Source organism: Lolium rigidum, chromosome 4 (assembly GCF_022539505.1).
Source record: "Lolium rigidum isolate FL_2022 chromosome 4, APGP_CSIRO_Lrig_0.1, whole genome shotgun sequence".
Classification (NCBI taxonomy): Eukaryota; Viridiplantae; Streptophyta; class Magnoliopsida; order Poales; family Poaceae; genus Lolium; species Lolium rigidum.
The window spans coordinates 259,208,604-259,229,753 of record NC_061511.1 but is presented as its reverse complement, the minus strand read 5'-3'; the positions used below and the strand labels follow the sequence as shown (position 1 = coordinate 259,229,753).

The window sequence follows — 21,150 nt, the reverse complement described above, 5'->3', positions numbered from 1 at the left end:
ACCACCTCCCTTCCCTCCGCCTCCTGCTGGTACCATACCGCAAAGTTTCTTAGTCAGTCAGAGCCCAAGGACCATCCACTTCACCACTTGGACATTATTAAGGACGAGCTTAATCATCAATTTCTCTAGTCCCCTCGGTTAGGCAGAGAACACGGAGGCATTGTCGGTAGCCGATGCCCCCACCTCGTCATATAAAACCATCTTTTAGCTTTCAACGAGTTTATTAGTAGGATTCTTTAAGTACGCGCACGCATACTTTGGCCCATGTGTAGTACTAGTAATTAGTGTATATCTCCCTGATGCTCTCTAGTGCAGCCCTACATGATAGCAACAAAACTAAAAGATGATACCTCTGTGTGCCCGCTTAAAAGGTGGCACATGATCATAGGCTCTGCTAAAGAACACCGAGTAAATTCAGACCAAATAATGAGGCCCTGTTGGTGGCGCGCATCCGCAAATTTGGTTCCACTTTTGAAATATTTTATTGTACATCATGTTCATGATGATTGATTAGTTTAACGAAGAAATATAAAAGTATGAATAATTAAGCAGGAAGATCAATCTAGAGAAACAAGCAGCAGAATCCAATCAAAGATATGGCTCATAAACATGTTACGTACCCGTCAACAGCGCTGTTCCTGAAAGAAACCGATGATCCCTGCAAGGTGCCTCGCAGGGAGAAGCAGCAACAATCCTGAGAAGATCAGGGCGAAAGGGTTACTTGAAACTTCTTCCTTTGCGCTTATCCAGTCGCGGCAGCTACGAAAGCGAGTGCTCTTGAAGGTCTGTGATCTGTCGGAGACTGATCAGGTGAGGATCTTGACAAATAAAAGGCTATCCGCCACAGATGGCACTTCCCACACTTAGAAGTATGGTAAGCTTAAAGGTGAATCCATGGAAGAATTATGACAACAACGACGGCGCAACAGCTAACATCACTATCAGTAAAGCTCACCGAAAATTGATACCGTACAGGAAGCTCCTAAAATCTCCAACCAATTCGTTCGGTTTTGTATTTATGTCTCTTCTTGACATACTCCTTTCCATTAGTGGATTGGTGTATAGATTTTGCATTTTAAGCCAGAACGGTTGCCCTTGATTCTTTTCTAAAGATGCCAGATTGGCATATAGATAAAAAAAAAAAGTTCTTGTCTAGTTCAAATTTAAGCGGCTAAGAGACTAAAACAGCATAAACTCTTGATACTGAGTTGTACTGTATCTGGCAGAGTTAAAGAAAGCAAAAGTTCAACTTATTGACATTTCCAACTTGAATCCTACTAATGTGCGGATGTCACCCCTTTAATTTTTCAGTCGGCTTAGTGGAGTACTGGACTGAGAAGACGTAACTCTCATCTGATGGTTGATATTAAGCCAAGTAGTACATATCAAAAGTACAGTTGGAAAATGATTTTCCCAGTGCAACAACCAGTCGTAACATATAAATGCACTAGCCTAGATCAATCCTTGATGATGTGTAGTACTATAGTTCTACATCAATATGCTTGGAAGTTCATGATTTGAAAGCTCAACAGATATATGCCCAACTCAACTACCAATACCAGAATAGATGTAAAAAATCAGAGCTGCCATGTATAGTACTAGTAGAATCACAAGAAAGTTGTCGGAATTAAGCCTGAGGGAATGAGCTTACCGGTTTAAAGGACGAGTGTTACTAAGATATTCTGACCGTCTGAATTAGGTACGGCTGGAAGCAGTAAAGCATCTCTTGAGAGAGGCTGCATAAAAGAAGTTGAAAAAACCATGAAAACATGTATAACCAGCCCAATTTTTCACACAAAGCAACTCTTAAAGTGCTAATCTTGTTTAGATGAAATTCGGCCACACAACTAAAGCAAAAGTAAGTCCAAGAAGAAAGTCACTCAGAGCAGATCATATTTCTGCACAGTAATATAGAGATACTTAAGCACACACAGAAGATAAACAGACATCTGGCCCCTTCGGAAGGTGAACTATATGATCGATGTTTTCAAGATTGTGGCTCTGTAATGTATAATCGAGCTGTCGAGTGTTCCGCATGAGGTTGTATAGTTAACACTTATGAAGCCATTTTTCAAACCTCAGCTATGAATCTTTTTGAAGGAAAAAAAGGTACAGAAAATACTGGCACCTGCCTGTTATTTTTGTAGCAACAGTACAATGGAAGGCAACAAACAAGTATAAACAATCAAATGTTGGTTTACAGAGCTTAGGAGCTGTCTCTTTCGCCAGAAAAGAACATACTTAGCTAGATTCAGGCAAGCATGCCGCACGCACAGTGCTACCATGCCAGCTAAAATCAAGCCATGAATTCATGCACTGCACTTGACACGATTCTGATAGCAACACTCCATCAACTGGCGGACACTAAACCTAATGATGATTGTCTAAAATTGACCCCGAAATGGTGGTGTAGTAAACCAGAGCATGTACGAGCATGCAGTGCAACTATACGTGGTGAACATGTTATGATTGCACCTGAAGCAGACAGAAATTCTAACCATGGTAAGCAAGGAGAGAAACAGCTACAGAAGTCAACGAATGAGCACGATGAAGCATCAACCACAGGAAAGCAAGACAGACAATGGTTCAGCACCGCTGTATGAGAATGAGAGGGGTGCAAGCCAGCGATACCTCAAAGCTTCGTGTCAGACGGACCAAGGGGAACCACAGGGAACTCCCTCCAACGCCTAGGCTGCATCTGAAAGCAGGCAGGGGACCCCCATCACCCGTTCAGTGACATGCTAGCTTGCCGTTCTGCATGGATGGATTACATCGATCCAAAACGAAAATTACTGAAGGAGGGAAGCTTTCGTCTCGGCACGATTCCGCCTCCGGTTAGCTGATGAAGGCCACCGCTAACGAAGCGAAGCGTGGATGGGGTGGAGCCCATGGGCGGACCCAAGTGTAGCTAAGTGGGGGAGTGGGGGCATAGGCCCCCACTCAAAAAATTAATTTACTTTAGTATTTGTTCATATTTGAAGGAAATATCTTTAGATTTTGCAAACTTTTACAAAGAGCGCCCCTAGTCACATTATTTGCCCCCACTCATAATATTTTCTGGGTCCGCCCCTAGTGGAGCCACCGCAGTGCGCGGCCGAGCAAGCAACAGGTCAAACTGAGGAGAATGCGACAGGGTGGGGGTCACCTGAGGATTTCAACAAGAAATTCCAACGCGAAGCCCGCCGCATTGGTGGACTTGGAGGTGCGTCAGAGCGTGAAGAGACACAATGCCGTGATATGGCTCGGCTCCTGGTGTGATCCCTCGCGCCGGGTCATTTCAGAGAGTGAACTATGTGATCGTTGTTTGCAAGACCATGACCCCATAATGCATAAATGTACGGAGTAGCTCTGGAGTGTTTCTAATGAGTTTGTATAGCTAATGCTTATGGAGTGTTTCTTATTAAGTTTTTTTAGAAAATATTAGAAGCGCTAAACGTGTTTAGATGAAATTCATCATTACGATAGAACAGCTGAGAGAAACTTGTAAACACTTTGGTGAGCACATGATGTACAATTGTACACACAACTGAAGCAAACAAGAAGCAGGTCACTCAGTACAGATCATACTGCAGTACACAGTACAGTAAAATTGAGACATTTTAGCAGGCACAGAAGATATCTGGTGCTTTTGGAAGATGAACTATGGATCGATGTTTTCAGACTGTGACCCCATAATATATAATCTAGCTCTGGAGTGCTTCACATGAGGTTGTATAGTAGTTGATACTTATGAAGCCACTTTTTGAATTCCAATTTAACAATATTTTTAAGGAAGAGAAACGTAGAGAAAACACAGGCACCTGCTTATTACTTTTGCAGCAGTGATACAACGCAAGCAACAAAGAACTACTTGGCTAAATCCAGGCTTAGGAGCTGTCTCTTTCGCCACAAAAGAACATACTTAGCTAAATCCAGGCAAGCATGCCGGCACAGTGCTAACATGCCAGCTCAAATCAAACCATGAATATATTCATGCACTGCACCGGACTCGATTCTGAAAGCAACACTCCATCCACTGAAGGCCACTGAACCGAATGATGGTTATCCAAAATTGACCCCAAAATGGTGGTGCGGGAAATTAAAGCGCATACGAGCGTGCAGCTTTACTACATGTGGTTATGCTTCTATTGCTCGCGCCAAAGAAGACGCAAATTCTAACCATGGAAACCAAGCAGCCATGTAGCTACAGAAGTCAACCAATGATTACGAGGAAGCAACGACCACGAGAAGCAAGCAAGAGAGACAGTGATTCAGCAACTGCTGTATCAGAATCAAAGGGGGTGCGAGCGAGCGATACCTCCAATCTCTGTATCAGACGGACCAGTAGGGGTCGCGGGGGAATTCCTCCGAACGCCTGGGCTGCATCTCAAAGCAAGCAGGGAGCCCCGATCACCCGTTCATGGACGACACGCCGCCCTTCAGTACTGGATCGCAAACCTGAAATGGCTCCGAGAAAATTCGAGGATTAGAAGAGAGAAGCTTTCGCCTCGGTGCGAGTCCACTTCTCTTCGGTTTGGATGGCGACGGCCACCGTGACCGAAGCGCAGAGCCACCGCAGCGCGCGACCGAGCAAGCAAGCTACAGGTCAAACCGAGGAGAATGCGACAGGGCTGGCTGGGGTCACCTGAGGAATTCAACGATAAACTCCAACGCCGACCGCCCGCCGCATTGGTGGCCTCGGCGAAGAGACGCGACGCGGCGATCGGGCTCGGCGCCAGGTGTGATCCCTCGCGCGCCGCCGGTGACACCGCGCCGCACCGGCGCGACTCCGTCCGTCCACGGACGCGGAGCAGAGCCTGATGCGTTTGGGCCGGCCGGTCGGTGGTGGTCCTTGGGCCGTTGAGGAGAAGGCCATGGGCTTGCGGTTGTGTGTGGGCCTGGACACAAAGAATTGCGTTGACGTCCACCTTGTTTTTTGAATAGAGAGACAGCCTTGTGTTTTTTTATAAAAAAATCCACATTGGTAAAATTTCCATCTGTAACCACCTGCAAGTTGCAACAGACTGGGATTGCGAGATGATGCACAAATTGGTTAGCACTATGACCAAGTTGCAGCTTAACGACACGACAGGAGTTGTTTCGCTTGAAACGGCAAAGCGGCACCAAACCAAACAAAAAAATGCACTATGCCCTCGCTACTTTTTGTTGTTGCTGTCAACCATGTATTGCGGAAATTGCGGAAACAACCATGTATTGTTGCTGTCGTTGCACAAAATACTTACTTCACAATTTTTGCATTTTTACAAACTATTGGTGCATTATATGTTGCACAGAGGTCTAAATATATGTAATTAGCTACTTAACTGTAAATCCGACTAATAGGGCCTACAAAGCAGTGATGATATCCGTTGTTATAATTTAGTGTGAGTTTTTCCAAACTTTTGAAAATAATATGAAAATGTTCTGGTAACTGAAATAATATAAACTAACTAATTTGTGATAGTTTGAAACATTTTTGTATTTCCGACCATAATTTAGTGATTTTTCTGACCTTTTATAAACAAATTGAAAGATCCAACTCTTAAAATAATAATCTCTACTCGCAAAATACAAGGCAATTAAGGATTACTTAAAAGTCATTGTTTTATAAATTTGATCAAGTTTATACACAAAAATATGAACAATTACAATACTGAATCAATATCAATAGATTCACCATAAACTATATAGTTTCTAAATGTGTTCATTCAATATTGTAGACGTAGATATTTTTTTTCCTAAATATTTAGTCAAACTTAATAAGATTTGATTTTTGACTAGTCCTTAAACGCCTTAGATTTTGGGAAGGAGGAATTACAAAATAACAAATGTGATTTTTTTGTACTTACACACATGAGTGTGGGTGTTTATTCCTCGAGATTCCCACTCGTCTTAGTAGATGAAAATATTCCTTTCTTTCTTCTCATTTTATCCGAATCTCAAAGCAAAACGCACGGTGACATAAACACCCACACAAATGTGTGCAAGTACAAAAGTATTTTCCTGAAAATAATTATACATGCAGCTTGAAAGTTGGATCACTTTTTGTGAGATCCAGCCTATTTTTTTATGAAAATTTTGAACTTTCAAAAAAAATAGTAATTGAAATGATATCTTCTTCTACATAATCTTGGAAAAAAAGATATAATTTGAAATAAAACTAGTATTAGTGGTCCCCATAGTCCGATTTGCTGTTAAACAACTTCATCCTAAATTTGGGCGTACAAAACCTATAGTTGGTGCTATGTATGAAAAAACATGTGAAGTGAGTTTTTTATGCAACGAGGACATCAACAAATGGTGGTTTGTGTAATTTTATTAGCTACTAACAAATAAAAAAATGGAAAATATATATTTACCCATAACCATAATAAGTATGAGAGTTTTACAAAAAGTAGGGGCCTCCCCTACGGTCACGAGCTTCAAAAAAAAGTATGAGAGTTTTAGTTTATTTTAGCCTAAATCTGAATTAAATACTCAAATGCCCTTTCCGTCCAGCGCGGCCCAGTACGGCGTTCGGCGCCTCGAGCGTGTCCCTGGTCTACAGGGGACGCTCCAGGCACGCCGGACACAACGAAAAACGAGGCGAGAAGTGGCGGGACCGACGCGTCAGCGATACACGAACGGATGCTCAACTATCGCCTACCTAGCGACGGTGCAGTTGCCGGGAAGGGGAACCGTCGCAGTGGCAACCGCGTTGATCGTCGCGCGAACTGCCGGAATGGAGCGCGAACTCCGCGGAAGAGAACTGCAGATCTCTTCGATATCTGCGCCGCCATTCATCCACGCTCAATAAGACCCCAACGTATGCGCTTTTCGATCTACAACCGGTCGGCGCCATTTATCTCTCCTCTCCTCTCTCACCATCCTTTCTCACCATGAGCAACCTCTCTTAGCCATCAGACACCGACAGCGATGGGAAGCCGCCGGGATGGCGTCATTGATGGGACAGAGTTGCCACACCTAGCAGCTCTAGTTCCCCACCGACGGACAACCAGGAGGAGGACTGGGAGTCCGACGACGGCCATGAGAAGAAGGGGGAGGAACAGGCTGAGGATGCGGCGGCGGCAAAGAAGGAGGTGAGTGCCCGGGCGAAGGCGAAACGGAGGCGCAGCGGGCGAGCACCGTCGATAACGAGGGGGGGCACAAGTTCCTCCGACGCGTCGAACGACACCGGCTCTTCGAAAGAGGTGACGAGCAGGAAGCGCCTCCGTGAGGACGACGAGGCGAGGCCATCAAAGAAGAAGAGTTTAAAAATTGGTTTATTTTTTCAAAGTTTATATATATAATTTATTTATGTTGCAGTACTTTGAAAATTTGTCCATATTTTTCGAAGTCTTCACCTTACCTACAAATTTCTTCTCCCTATTAAAATAAAAATGCAGAAAAATAGATAATGCATTATTTTAATATTTAAGGCGCGTTTTAAAGACGCGGCTGGAAAATAACATTCACAAACACAACACGTGCGGCGTTTGGAGGACGCGGCTGAAGATGCTCTGAAAATAGCTTCAGGTGCCACAGTAGACATCGCTTATTAGTTTCGTCAAGTTTTACCTCGACCGTAACGAACGCACGTAGGCATGTCGTGAGCGATGACGAACCCTGTCGCGTCAAAACAAACAGGACGGGAACTACGTGCAAGATTAGACAAACTAGTCCCAGTAAACTAAACTAAGAGCATCTCCAGTCGCGTCCCCCAAACGGCGTTTGGGGGACGGCGGACAAGAAATGGGGAAAATCGTGTCCCAGTCGCGTCCCCCAAAGTTAAATAGCGCCTCATTTTGTGTCCGGCGTCCCCGGTAGAGACTCTATGATGGAGTCTCTACGGGGACGCTGACACAAAATGAGCGCCACATGCATGCATGCAGCCACTTGTCCCCACATGCTAGTCTCTTTTCCCACACTTTCTCTCACCTACTTTTCCCACATGGGGTGGTCACTCTATTAAAATTCATGCATCCGGACGCTGTTTGAGGGACGCGGCTGGAAAGGGCCTCTTTTTTGTACAGATTTTTTGTCTCTTTTTGTCCGGCGCGGTCCCAAACGTCCCCCAAATCATTTATGCCGGACGCTTTTTGAGGGACGCGGCTGGAGATGCTCTAATCCTCCAAAATTACCGCAGCCGAGGCGGCATCGACCGTCGAGTGAAACGGATGCACCGCACGGAACGAGGCCATCGGACGGACGGCGCGGAGCGACCCGCGCGCGAACGATCGGACGGGCCCGACGGGAGGAGGAAGCCGTTAGCGTTAGGGGTTCAAACCTGGTCCGTGCCCGCAACGGTAACCAGCCACCAAAAACCGCATCCGCGTCGGTCGCTACCTGTCAGCGCCGCCCACCAACCAAACCAAACCGAACCAAACCTGCGGGCGGGCGCTGCTCGCTGCCTCGGATCGGATCCGACCCCGAAAATTCCACTTTTCCACGTCGCTTTCCTTCGTTCCCGTCGATCCGTTTCCGGATCACGCCGCGGCGTCTTTTGTGCTTTGTTGACACTTGCCGTCCCGGTCCCTCGCGTTCCTCCTAATTGCTAACTTTAGGAGGTGCTACGAGCTAACTTCCGCGTGTAGAGTACCTCTGAATAACTACCAACACGTCACGATACCTACGTGTGTGAGCGTGGCTGAGTTTTCTTTGGTTAATCGGAGAAGCACTAGCTGCACAAAAATAATCTATAAAGTAAAAAAAGTAATAAGAACTCTAAAATAACGTCTACATAGTGTGCCCTAGTTATCTGTTCGGTACAAACGCTACACAGCGCCACAGGCCCGGAACATCGAACGCCGCGTAGAATCCAGGCTGTCGCCTCACATAGCAGCCAAATCGACCGAAGTCGAGTTCGCCAGGTCAACAAACTCGCTGCTAGCACAACGGAAGGCAGCCACCCAAACCATCTGAGGTCATGGGCATGCCCCAGGTATAGGAATGTCGCAACCTAATAGAGTGAGGCCGTCGCCTTGATGTACAACCATTGTCCGGGGCCGTCTCTTCGGAATCCCGTCAGGACGCCACAAATCCATCGCCCTCCCGCCAAGCCGCCACAAATCCATCGCACCGCGAGAGCATAAGAACTCCAAGGCGACGCCTCCACGAAGCTAGCGGCGCATTCTGCCGGCCGTTGCTGTGGAGCTTAGTTTTTCACCTTAGGCTCCTAGGAACACTCGCTTCGGGCCCGATCAAAGCTCCACAACAACACAAACAAGAAGGATAACAAAGCCCGAACACGAAACCTTCGTCGGCACCGACCGAAGTTTGTGCAGAGTTTTCGCCTAGGGCTCGATCTGACCATGTACCATTGGAGCAACAAACCAAGACGGGCGACTATGTTCGAAGTGTTCCTCAGACCTCGCCGCACATCTCCACTCGCCATCTGCACCGCCACATCCACCACGCGCCAACGCTCCTCGCGACCACCAACAACATGGCGAATCCATGGCGGCAGTAGTTGGCTTGCTTTTCCTCTATCTTATTTATCTTTTAGTCAAAGATGCCCTAACGTCAGATATACACATACCAAAGAACACCAAAGTTAAGCATTGATGTAAATCACATTACGAAGACAACTGAAATTGGAGTAGCTACTCTCTCTCAAAAAAAAAGTGGTGTTGCTGTCGCGCTAACCAACCACAAACCCTACACAGCCAAGCACGGCAGTAATTCACCGGAAACAAGGGGACCAATCTGAAAGATCGCCCATCCGGGGCGTAAATTATTCCCGTCTCCTGTTCGTCTCGTCGCCCACCTTTCCTTCAACGGGCGAGGTTTTTTGAAAGACGCCTCCTTTCTTTCTTCCTTCCTCCCCCTTCGTCTCCCCCAGCACACAAACCCCAACCCCCGCCACGCCACGGTTACCACCACCCACACCAAAGCTCGCTCCTTTGCCGCCCCCGATCCGCCTAGGGTTCCGCCCCGCCCCTCCCTTCGCTCGCGCCATCCCCGCCCGCCCCGATCCTCCCGATCCCCCCACCGATCTGGGGGGTTACACACGGTCCGTCCGCGGCGGCGGCGGCGCCCCTTCCGTTTCTGTTCTCCTCCACACGTTTCCCTCGGGGGTTTCTGATTTTCTGTTCTTTCTGTCGTTCTTGTTGTTGCCCTGGCGGTTTCAGGCGGCGGCGGCGGCGGCGCAGTGGATGACGTGGCGATGGTGATGGGCGCGATGGCGGCGGCGGTGAAGGTGGAGGAGCGGGACGGGGCGCGCGCGGAGGACCGCCTCACTCTGGCCTCGCCGACCCCGTCGTCCGCGTCCGAGGGCGGCAGCTACGGCGCGCTCGCAAGGATGTCGCCTTTCGGGTTCGGGTCCAGCCCGGCCGAGGCCATGTCCGGCCGCAGGTACTCCTCCTCCTCCTCCTCTGTCCAACTGTCTGATTACTCTGCTGTTCGGTATGCTAGCTAGCGGTTGCCTACCTGACCGGGTTGGGTGGTGGCTCGGGTAGATTCTTTTGGGGTATTTTTAGTTAGCAGATGCAATTGGGTCGGATTCTGAAATGGTGCAGCAGGTCGGTAAAATTTGCCATCTTTGGACGCCTACCAACTGTAGAAAACGTGGACCTTGTGTAGCTGTACTTTGCACTGAATTGGGAAAATGGGCTATCTGTACTTTAGTGGCTATCAGCTGAACTGAAACATGAGGTGGGTGTGGCTTAGCCAATGCCTATTCGTCGGAGTGTGCAATTCCGTTCAGTACCATCACATTTCATGAGGTTTCACCGTTTTAGTGGCTATCTTTTGCTTGGTTTGGATGTTACGAGGCATTACTTCGTAATTCTTCTTTAGATGAAACATTTTGTGCTTAGTTAATTTTCTAGCTGTTGGGAGGAAATTGCTTGGAAATGAAATCGTTCTGAGGCCCCATTGGTGGAAGTGTGCTGGTTGGCTTGCTCAGTTGCCAGTTAGTATGATGGTGCATTGGATAATCTTGTTTACATACTGTTGGCTTAGAAATCAGTCTGAAAATTGCTTCTCAGTGATCCTCAAACTGGCGATTTATATTGGTTGTAATGGCCTGTGTTTTCACTGCTTGCTGTCTGTAGCTTGCTCTATGGTGTACTCAATCACCATGGTCTCATGAAGAGAGACATTCTTTTGGAATGGTTATCATATTCGGTGTGTAGACAAATTGTTCCTCTTTTAGAAGATAAAGAAAGAGTTCTTTGTTGTCTGCTATGCTCCTGATGTCTTCATTGTCCTACTCTGCAAGCATGTATTGATTTGGTTTCTTTGCACTTAACTTGCTATACATTCCCGTAAATTTGGTGTCACGGAAATATGTGTTTGCAGATAAATAGTTTTCAATAAGATTTTTTAGTGGTGCATGCTGCTACAAGTTAGAATTCGGTAGCTCAAACATAATTCTAGAAAACAGTCGAAATTTGATGGCTGTGTTTGGTTCATCAGTTGCATGCCTAATCCTAGAAAAAATCTATTTTTAAAGCTTAGCATGTATACGATGGTAATTTCCTTGAACAAGATTCATACTAATATATTCAACTAATTATAGGTTTTCTCATGGCCCCTGTAGTGATAAGTCATTCCATGCTCATGTGATGTGTTTAATGAAAGAAAAACAGCAGTCATTTTTGAGATTTGAGAAATCCGTGTCACGGAAACTTGCTTACTTGCCCATCTTTTAACTGGATACTTTGTACTGGAGTATTATTTATGTCGATGATGAAATCTTACATATACCAGGCGAACAAGTGGCCCTGTAAGAAGAGCTAAGGGTGGCTGGACACCGCAAGAGGTTAGAATTTACTCTTTCTAAATAGCAGATTTCTACTCCATTTCCAATCTATGTAGTGTATCTGTAATACAACCATCAATTGTTAAACTGTTTGATATCTTCCATCTGATATTGTTTTTGGGTTCTTTCGTATTTTTACCTAGCTTTTCTTATTTTGGCTGCAGGATGAGACGTTGCGAAATGCGGTTAATGCTTTCAAGGGTAAAAATTGGAAGAAGATAGGTAGGCTTCTTGTTTGTGCTCTGCATCCTTTTCTCAATGTTCATCTAGCAACTCCAAAAACTAGGGGTTAATAACCATTAATTCTATGGTTTTATTTTATCATGCAATGAATGTACCTATGAATTATGTGATTGGTGGAAGATAGCCTTTTGCACCTTCTGATTGGAGATGTTAATAAGAAACTACAAAACTTTTGATTAATCTTTGATTTTGAAAACAGATGGTAATGCCATCCTTATATGGTCGAACACCTACCCTAGCATGAATATATGCATAAAACCAACTGGGTACTTTGTCTCTAACTTACTAATTTATATTATCTCCTTACTGACATTACTTGCTGATGGACTTGTTCCTCTTTTAACCACATGCCATAGGAGAGAGTCCTCATTGTTTTGTGTTAAAGAAATGGAAAGATGATAGCTAGGAATATATAAGTACTTTGTCTCTAACTTACTAATTTGTATTATCTCCTTACTGACATAACTTGCTGATGGACCTGTTCCTCTTTTAACCACATGCCATAGGAGAGAGTCCTCATTGTTTTGTGTGAAAGAAATGGAAAGATGATGGCTAGGAATATATAAGTAGGCATGAAGCAGGAAATACGTGCAGTAAGGTCTCTCTTGGAAGTTTGCTGAGGAATAGGCTCCTTGACTGTGAATCTAGTAAAGTATTATTAATATACATTAAGAATGTGTCGCACCACCCTTGCTTCGTAGCCTTACTTTGGTCCTTTCCATGTGGAATAATTTTGAAGTTGCACAGGGTTTTTTTTCTTCACGAAAACACAAAAGACCTTTGAGTTTTTTTTTGTTACAGTCCTCCTATGAGGTGCGTTACAAACAAGAAACCTGAAATTAATGCACATCCCAATTTGTCAGCAGGACATTTGCAAATCCAAATTATGCTGCCTTAAATGCTGAGGAGCAGTGTAGCATCGTAGATTGTCAGTTATCTTATTTGATATGATCAAAAGGGGACAGTTTGATGAGGATTTATGTGAATATATTTCTTCCTAGATTTATTATATTTGGTTTTGATGGGGTTGAGAGTGAAAGGCATGTTCATTTAAAAAAAATCTAGTCCTAATATATTGAATGTTCGAGGTAGAACTCATGTTGGACCCTATAGAAATCCTAAGACTAAAAGTTAGCATGGGTATATTTCTTGCTTACTTTTGGAAACTGTAAAATATATGTTTAAAAGTGTCATAATCTCATAGAAGAATTTTTGTGTATATGTTTGCAGCTGAATCTTTCCCTGATAGGACAGAAGTACAATGTCTACACAGATGGCAAAAAGTTCTTGACCCTGAACTTATAAAAGGACCTTGGACCCAAGAGGTTCGGCAAATTTTGTTGTTTGTTCTCCCACCAAATCGAAGTCTGCATATTATATGTTATATTATGTGCATTCATTGAGTTCATTTACAGGAAGATGATGCCATTATCCAGAAGGTAAAGGAGCTTGGGGCAACAAAATGGTCCATTATAGCAAGATCACTACATGGTCGTATTGGTAAACAATGCCGAGAGAGGTATTCACCTAATGATGTACCATGTATGATTGTGTAATCAACAAACTATTCATGCAATGCACTCTCATATTCATAGGCCTCGTAATTAGTTACTTTTTTATTTCCTTGTTTAAGATAAATTTTGTAAAATATTGAAAAAATGTTTCTTCCTATACTTCTGAGAGACTGAAACTGGATGTTACTTACTGAGGTTACTGGCTATATTGAGCTGCATTTAGAAACCTTACACATGTGAAGTTCATTTTCTTATTTGGTCCCAGAAATAATCGAAACTCCAGTTCTCAGCGACAAGGGTTCAGATTTTCGTTTATATGCAGGACCCTTAACTAAAGGGTGAACAAGTCATTTAGCAGTTCATAAGATCTTGCTAGTTCAGATTGTTCCCGAGTGTCTAGAGAATGTCCCACAAACATAAAACCTAGTTCCTGCCCACAATACAAGAGCTAATCCCAAAAGGTCCTATCCTCTGATCCTCAAAATCCACTAGTCCAGCTGTGAGCAGCACTCCTGTGCAACTGCATCCTGGGAGCACAGCTGATCTCTTGGCTGACATCCTCTTTTCTGGTTGTTTTAGGTTTTACTTAACATTTTTTATTTTATTTTTGTGAGTAGTGTATGTTTGACTTATCTTCTGGTGTCTTTGACTCTGTGTACTCTGACATAGCCATGATTTTCTGTTGTCGGCTTGTCGCATTGAGCAAATAAGGGATGTTGTGATTTGCCGATGGCCGCTGCAAAGTCAGACTTTCTCAGTTTGAAGCATACTTGAAATGTGAATGGTGTTTCTTAGATCCAAACTTAGATATTTCATAGGTTTAAGTACAACATCAGAAACATCAATGTTTTTTATACATGAGTAAATTTAATTAGAACATTGTTAGTTTGTTACTTAGTTCTGACAAACAACTCTTAGTCATTGGGATAGGTTGAGCTATTAGTTGAATATTATTTACATATTTAATATTTGTAATCGTAGTTAAGTTTCTTGCATACTTGATTTGTTTTATTTGTAAGTTTGCCAGAATAAAGTACATAGCATAACATGCAGCTAACTTTACTTTTGATGCTGCTCATATAATTTAGATGGCATAATCATCTGGATCCGCAAATAAAGAAGGAAGCTTGGACTGTTGAGGAGGAGCGTGTGCTTGTGAAGGCCCATCGTTTGCATGGTAATAAGTGGGCAGAAATTGCAAAACTTCTTCCTGGAAGGTACCAAGTCACAGCATCCTTTATTCCTTCCTCTTGGAAAATATGTTGTTCGTGCATATAATTTATACCTAATCCTTTTGCTTGTCAATTTGATAATATGTGTATAATGTCCAGTAAGAGAAATGCAGCAAGCTCTGTGAATCAACTTGCTGGAACGATAAACTTAGTATGTTTGCATGTTTTTGGCTGCAGCTTGTTCCTCTCCGGGACTACTGTTAGGATTTCTCTTCTGTCTTACCTCACCAACTATAATTTTAGTCAAAGTTTTGTTTGGATTTGGACAGTTTTGAGTCCTTTTGAAGTTTTGGGCTTATTAAGATTGCAGAAATTAGAAAATGGAATAGAAAAAACACATGATTTGGATGTCTTGTACTATAGATTCTTACAGAATCTCCAATGCAGGATTTTTTGCACAAGTTATCTATATACGCATTTATTTATCCTCTTTATTTGAGGGTGCATACCTCTTGTGCTTACCTTGTTATACCAGTTATACTAGTCTGAGCATTTTCTTAATAAGTTGGAATTGTGAATTTTCACCATATACAGGATTTAACCTGTACCTGATATAGTGGTAGACAGTTAGTGGTTCTGCCACTTGCTATTCTGAGCAAACATTGTGGGTTGTGCTGTTTGTGGTTAGATTATTAAGGAGTAAATTTTCCAATATAAGTATGGGAAAATGGAAATACGTGCCGTTTCCTCGAGTATTTGAAATGGACATATGCTTGATTCCCTGTAGTACAGCTTGTGAATGTATTACCGTACTTGTTATTATGCGATGGTCTCAGGCACCAAGAGTTCTTATTTTTCGTTAGTAGAAATTACCTCATTGAATCAAAGAACCGTAACTGCACAACTATTTATATTTTACCTTGTACTGATTTAAGTTTGTTCATCCCTCCAGGACAGATAACTCAATAAAAAACCATTGGAACAGTTCAGTGAAAAAAAGGCTAGATGACTATAATACCGGGGCTGCCCTTCCAGCTCCAGTACATGTCATTCATAATGATGTGAAACAGGTAGCAAGGTTGCTACCTTCTGATAACCATATTGATTTGAATAAAGAACCAGATATCAGTTTGCGAGACCGCTCGGTAATAGTTGGTCACTCTGACCCTACCCATAGTCCGCAGGTATGCAGTCTCAAAAATATCAAGGGCTGCTCAGATTTTCTCTCTCTTCCCTGCCAACTGCTGAACCAGTAACTTCACGTGAGTCATCAGTAGCTGATGATTCTGCTGCTGCGTTAGCAATAATGGGGCTGAAAATGGTTTCTGGTCACGACAAGGACATGGAGCTAAACTTTGTTTCTGAGAAGGGTCTGGAAATGAATTTATTAAATGAGAAGGTCCTCGAGACTGATCACCTAACAAATAAATTGGAACATTCAGGACCAGCTAAGTCAGAAGGTGGAAGAGCCTTCTTTGGCTCTCTTTGTTATCAGATCCCTATGCTAGAAGATACGGACCTTGTTCATTCCCCAGTTTTCTCAAAATATTATGGACCGGAACACCATGAGGATAAATTTCAGACACCCAGTGGTTATGCTACTCCCTCTCCCACGAATAAAATAAAATCAGATCAGCTAAGCGTTGAGTCAATATTGAAAAGTGCCGCTGAAAAATTCCCAGGCACTCCTTCAATACTAAGGAGAAAAAGAAGGGAGAAACCAACACCTGCGCAAGATGGTGACTTCAAGATTGATATGAACAGTGATACTTTCGACACTCCGCTAGGAATATGCAGTACAGATAGCCCACATTCATATAAAACTGCAGCATTTTTGTCCTTGGGCAATCTTGATGACCAACGGCTGCCTGCTGTTTTGGGGAAGTTTGATGTTTCCCCTGCATATCGACCAAGGTCCAAAAGAATGGCTGTCTTGAAAACTATCGAGAAGCATCTAGATTTCTCGTCTGATGCAATGGATATTTGCGATACTGCCGAGATTATGAAATCTGCTTGCCTGAATTCTGAAAGCATCAATGCCAGCACAGATATTTCAAGCATGCAAAATAAGAAAATGGAGGGGCATATTATCGGATTGGAGACTTTAACCAGTGATTTTGCTCATACAACAAAGTTAGATGCAATCTAATTCTGCTGTGCTCAGGTATGGTAGCATTGTGTAATGTCTTTTAGTTGTGCACTTGTGCATTTACTACATATCTGAACGGGAATAAACAGTCAGCCTCATATTTTATGCATGGAAGTCCTTGAAATGATTTGATCATATGGCCTAACATTTATTCCCCTTTCAGAAACAGTTGACAGTCTACCGAAGAGGTCAAGAACACCCCATGCGTCTCAACTGACTGTTGTTCCTAGACTCTCATAGACAGCATTGACCAGAGAAACACAATCTTGCAGTTTTGTTGATCTATCGGGTAGAAGAATCATTTACCTCGCCATCTCTCCTTGGTGGGGTGTATATTCTAGTGATGCCTTTTGCGACAGGAAAAATATGGCTACTTGCATTATGTGAGCTCACAACTGTATTTCAGCCTTAGAAGGAGCTCAAATATATATAAAAAACCATAGCTTTATAGACTTACAGTTCAGTAAGATTCCTTATAGTGCCATTCAACATTCCTTAGACTCTCTGCCGGTGTGCTCTACAGCGACTAGTAATTATCTCTTCTCATTTTGTAACTCTCACGGCTTTGGGTTGGAATTTATAGTAGAAATGACATGTGCCTGCTCTCCTTTTTTGGTGATGAATGTGCATGCCTACTCGCTTTTTTTCTTGATGAATGTTTGCATTCTTACTTGAAGCTAACGAGATGTGAAATGCTACAAAGCTGGTATTGGCTGTCATTTCTTATAAGTTTGTACCAACGAGTTGCTGGATGCTACAGTTGTTCCTGATAATATCGATAGCCACTGAGGGTGACAGCTGCTCTAGATTTCTAGTCTTGGAATGCCACCATCAAATTTGTCATCACATAGTTCATAGTTTGCTCAATTTAGCAGCCATGCATACCTGGCCTAATGTCGCGTTTGGCACTTAATATGCTGTATACGTCGAGAAAATAAGTGAAGAAGAAACCAGATGTTTTCTTGTTAAAAAAAGGAACATTCTCGTCCAAAAAAAACTAAGATATTTAGAGATTATACGTTCAAGCTCTTAGTGTGATTGTAATGTTCTCAAAACAAAGAGAAGTAGTTTCGCGAAAGAGAAGTTGAGTGCCTGTAGGAAGGCCTTTTGCCTCAGTGACGAAGAAGCAGCTCCTTGCCAAAACGGTTAAATATTCCTGAGTTCCTCACCAATAAGGTTAAACTATTATGTATAATTAATGTAACATTTCTTCTGAAATTATAACTTATGTAATACCTTCACTGTTATATGCCATGTTTAACATTCCTTTAAGTCCTTTTTTCAATCATACATTATTTTGCTTCTCTCTCAAAACAGGTGTTCACCATGATTTATAAATAAAACCACAACGGCAAAAATGCTAAAAGTGACGACACCGCAATGAGATTGAAAAGAATCAGAGCTCACGCGGGACGGCACCGTCGCTGAGATTGTGGCGGTCAAGGGTTTTCAAGAGTGGAGAGGGTACTCACAACGACGCCTTCAAGAGGATTAGGACAACTGCAAAAAATGCCTCGTGTGTCCAACCGTGTAGCAAAGGATGCGTGCGAGTAGGGTTAAGCCCACACATATGTAGTGGCTGACAATAGCGTTTTGCCGCCCGTACCGTCTAGAATGGAGCACCTCTGGGCGTTGAGTAAATCTATTGATAGTGGGGCATAACGATGTAAAATAAATCTCTTCTCACCATCCCCGTAGTGTACGAGACAAATGTATGCATTTCGATTATGGTTGTATTATATGGTTACGATTCTACCAGATATGTCTTTTTGGTTCCGTCTAAAATATATTTTACGGTATAGGCGCTTATGACCTCCCCCATTCATGCCTTGCGTTTTACACGTGCGCCAATGCTTTTCAAAGGAGCTTAGTCCCTCCGTCCTAAGATAAGTGACCGTGTGGATTTTCCAAGACAAATCATCAAGTGGAGATAAAATTGCATTGGAAAGATGCAAACCAATATCTCCGTCATCTTTAATTGTTTCACCTCTCATGAGCTAAGCCCATGTAAAAAAATAAATATAACATGTGCTAAAAAATATAGGATTGATTTCCGTGCGATGAGAGAGACATAATTTTTACTACTATAAAGTGCGTTGAAAAGATAGAAGTACACTTCTTTATGGATAAAGTTTGAGGCTAAGAGCATCCATAGTGTTGCTAAAAGCTAAATATACCATGTAATGAAAAATGGCTTTGATGACAAATGGTTAGGTTTACCACATCGTATAAATTGCCAAAAGAATTAATGTTCTCTCTCATGGCCCACAACAAAGAGAGACTAAAGAGAGGAAAAAAATTGGCGGTGGGAGCACCTACTTGCTCCCACACCATTATATTTGGCTATGGCAATACCCTCTACAATCACTAGTGGAGAACAGATCTATAGTCGCGGGCTGTAAGCGCCTTTTGTCGTGGGCGGCGACCCGCGACAACGGAGGTGGGACAAAAGGTCCACCCTTTTGTCGCGGGTCAGTTACCACCCGCGACATATACTTCAACACGTGGCAGGCGCGGGGCGCCCAGGGGGCATACCCTTTTGTCACGGGTCGTAACATCACCCGCGACAAAAAAGTCTCTACGTGGCGCACGCAGAACGCTGCTGCTTTAGGGTTTGAGGGGTGCAGCCCCCCCCCCCCCCCACCCCGCCACCGGCACCGCCCCTGGTTTGTTTTATTTTTTCTTTTTAAAATAAAAGTTGCATACTTTTATAAGCTACTACAAGTTGTACACGTTCATTTATTATATATAGCAAACAAATATTGGAAGCAAAAGTCTATTCGTAGATTCCCCTTACACATATACATGGAGCTTACTACTACCGGGACAAAAGCCCGTCGTCTATTCGAACTAATAAATATACATGGAGCTCCCTACTACCGACGCCTCTTTGGACTAAACCGGCCGTTGTCATCTATTACTTCTGTTAATAGAAATCTCGCCAGTTCCTCCGTAATTCCTAGTATGTGTTCCTGTGGTTGGAGGTTCTCCCGCATGTAGTTGACCTATATAGGAAAATGAGATGAATATGATTATATCAATCTTGATAACGAAATATTGACGATAATAAATTAAAGTTGTGAATGTTATTGCTTACGTTGAATCTATTATCGTTGTGCTTCTCAGTGGTTAACATGCGAATGGATTCGCAAACGTAGTATCCACATAGATTCATCCCCTGTGGCTGCTGGGCGCACGGTACAATAGTAAATGTTAGCTGTTCTGCGAAGTGCTCACCCGTAATAATCTCCTTGAAAGATTTCCAAACCCTGCCAGGCAAAAGAATGATAGAATGAATGGATGATTAATTGATATCTCACGAAAGATATAGCGCGATAATGATCGAAATTACGTCTGGAGAATCTCCTGCAAGTCGCGGAACCCGTCCAGGCCTCTATTCAATGGGTCGCTTACTTCAACAATTCCCTTATCAACTTTAATGTTTAGCAGAATCCAGTGAAAACTGCACATGTTTATATAGGCGTCATGAATTAGACTTAACATCGAGTAAGAAAAACGGAATGTGCACAATAGATCAGTAAAACTCTCACATGTAGTTGTAAGGAAAGAGTATCGAATCACAAAAGTTTTGCTCCACTATAAACCTCGTTAGGTTTTCCACCGTTTCTTCGATTTTATTCTTTACGGTTTCATGATGTACTTTATCTGGGTCAACAAACCCAACATTGTACACGTTATTACGGCTGCATTCAACCATCTTTAGTCTGCATAAGAGAACACATATGATATAATGAGTATATGCAACGAATAGGAATAACTGAATGAACATGAACTTATATGTAGTTAACAACTTACAAGCAGTAGCAACTCATGAGAGATTTGTCGAGGGCGTCTAAATTGAATAACTGCTAGAGTTCATTCATCTCCATATGGATCTGCTCCCTTCGGAAGTAATAATCTCCTGGGATATCCGCCACGATGAAACTTGTGTTCTCCTTGCACACATTAAGGTACCACTGATGCAAATTCCGCATATGCGTTGGCAGTTTATGCAGCCTCTCTTTGCTGACCAACTCGGCCCCGTAGACAAATGTAGGAGTTGTATAAGCAATGGGTAATACAGCATCTGCGGCATTCAGCAAATCCTCCACGGTACATCCACAGTCAGCCGCTAGCTTTGCAGCTTCTTCCATATTGATACCACCATGTTCCTGGTACACCTTGGGAACAGCTAAGACTTTGAGTGGTGGGATCAATTGTTTGGCCTGTTGTCCGAGCTGGGAAACTTCCTTTCCTTTTCCGCCTGCTGTCGCTTGCTTGGCCTTGAGGGGTGCACTTATTGAACTTGATTTCTTCCCGGCTACACTTCTTGCTGATGATTTGCTCGTG

General features: G+C 43.2%; 1 pseudogene; it reads left to right on the top strand.

Moving 5' to 3' along the window:
* The first annotated feature begins 10,129 nt into the window (after window positions 1–10,129).
* Window positions 10,130–17,423, top strand: LOC124707603 (annotated as a pseudogene).
* The last annotated feature ends 3,727 nt before the right edge of the window (window positions 17,424–21,150 follow it).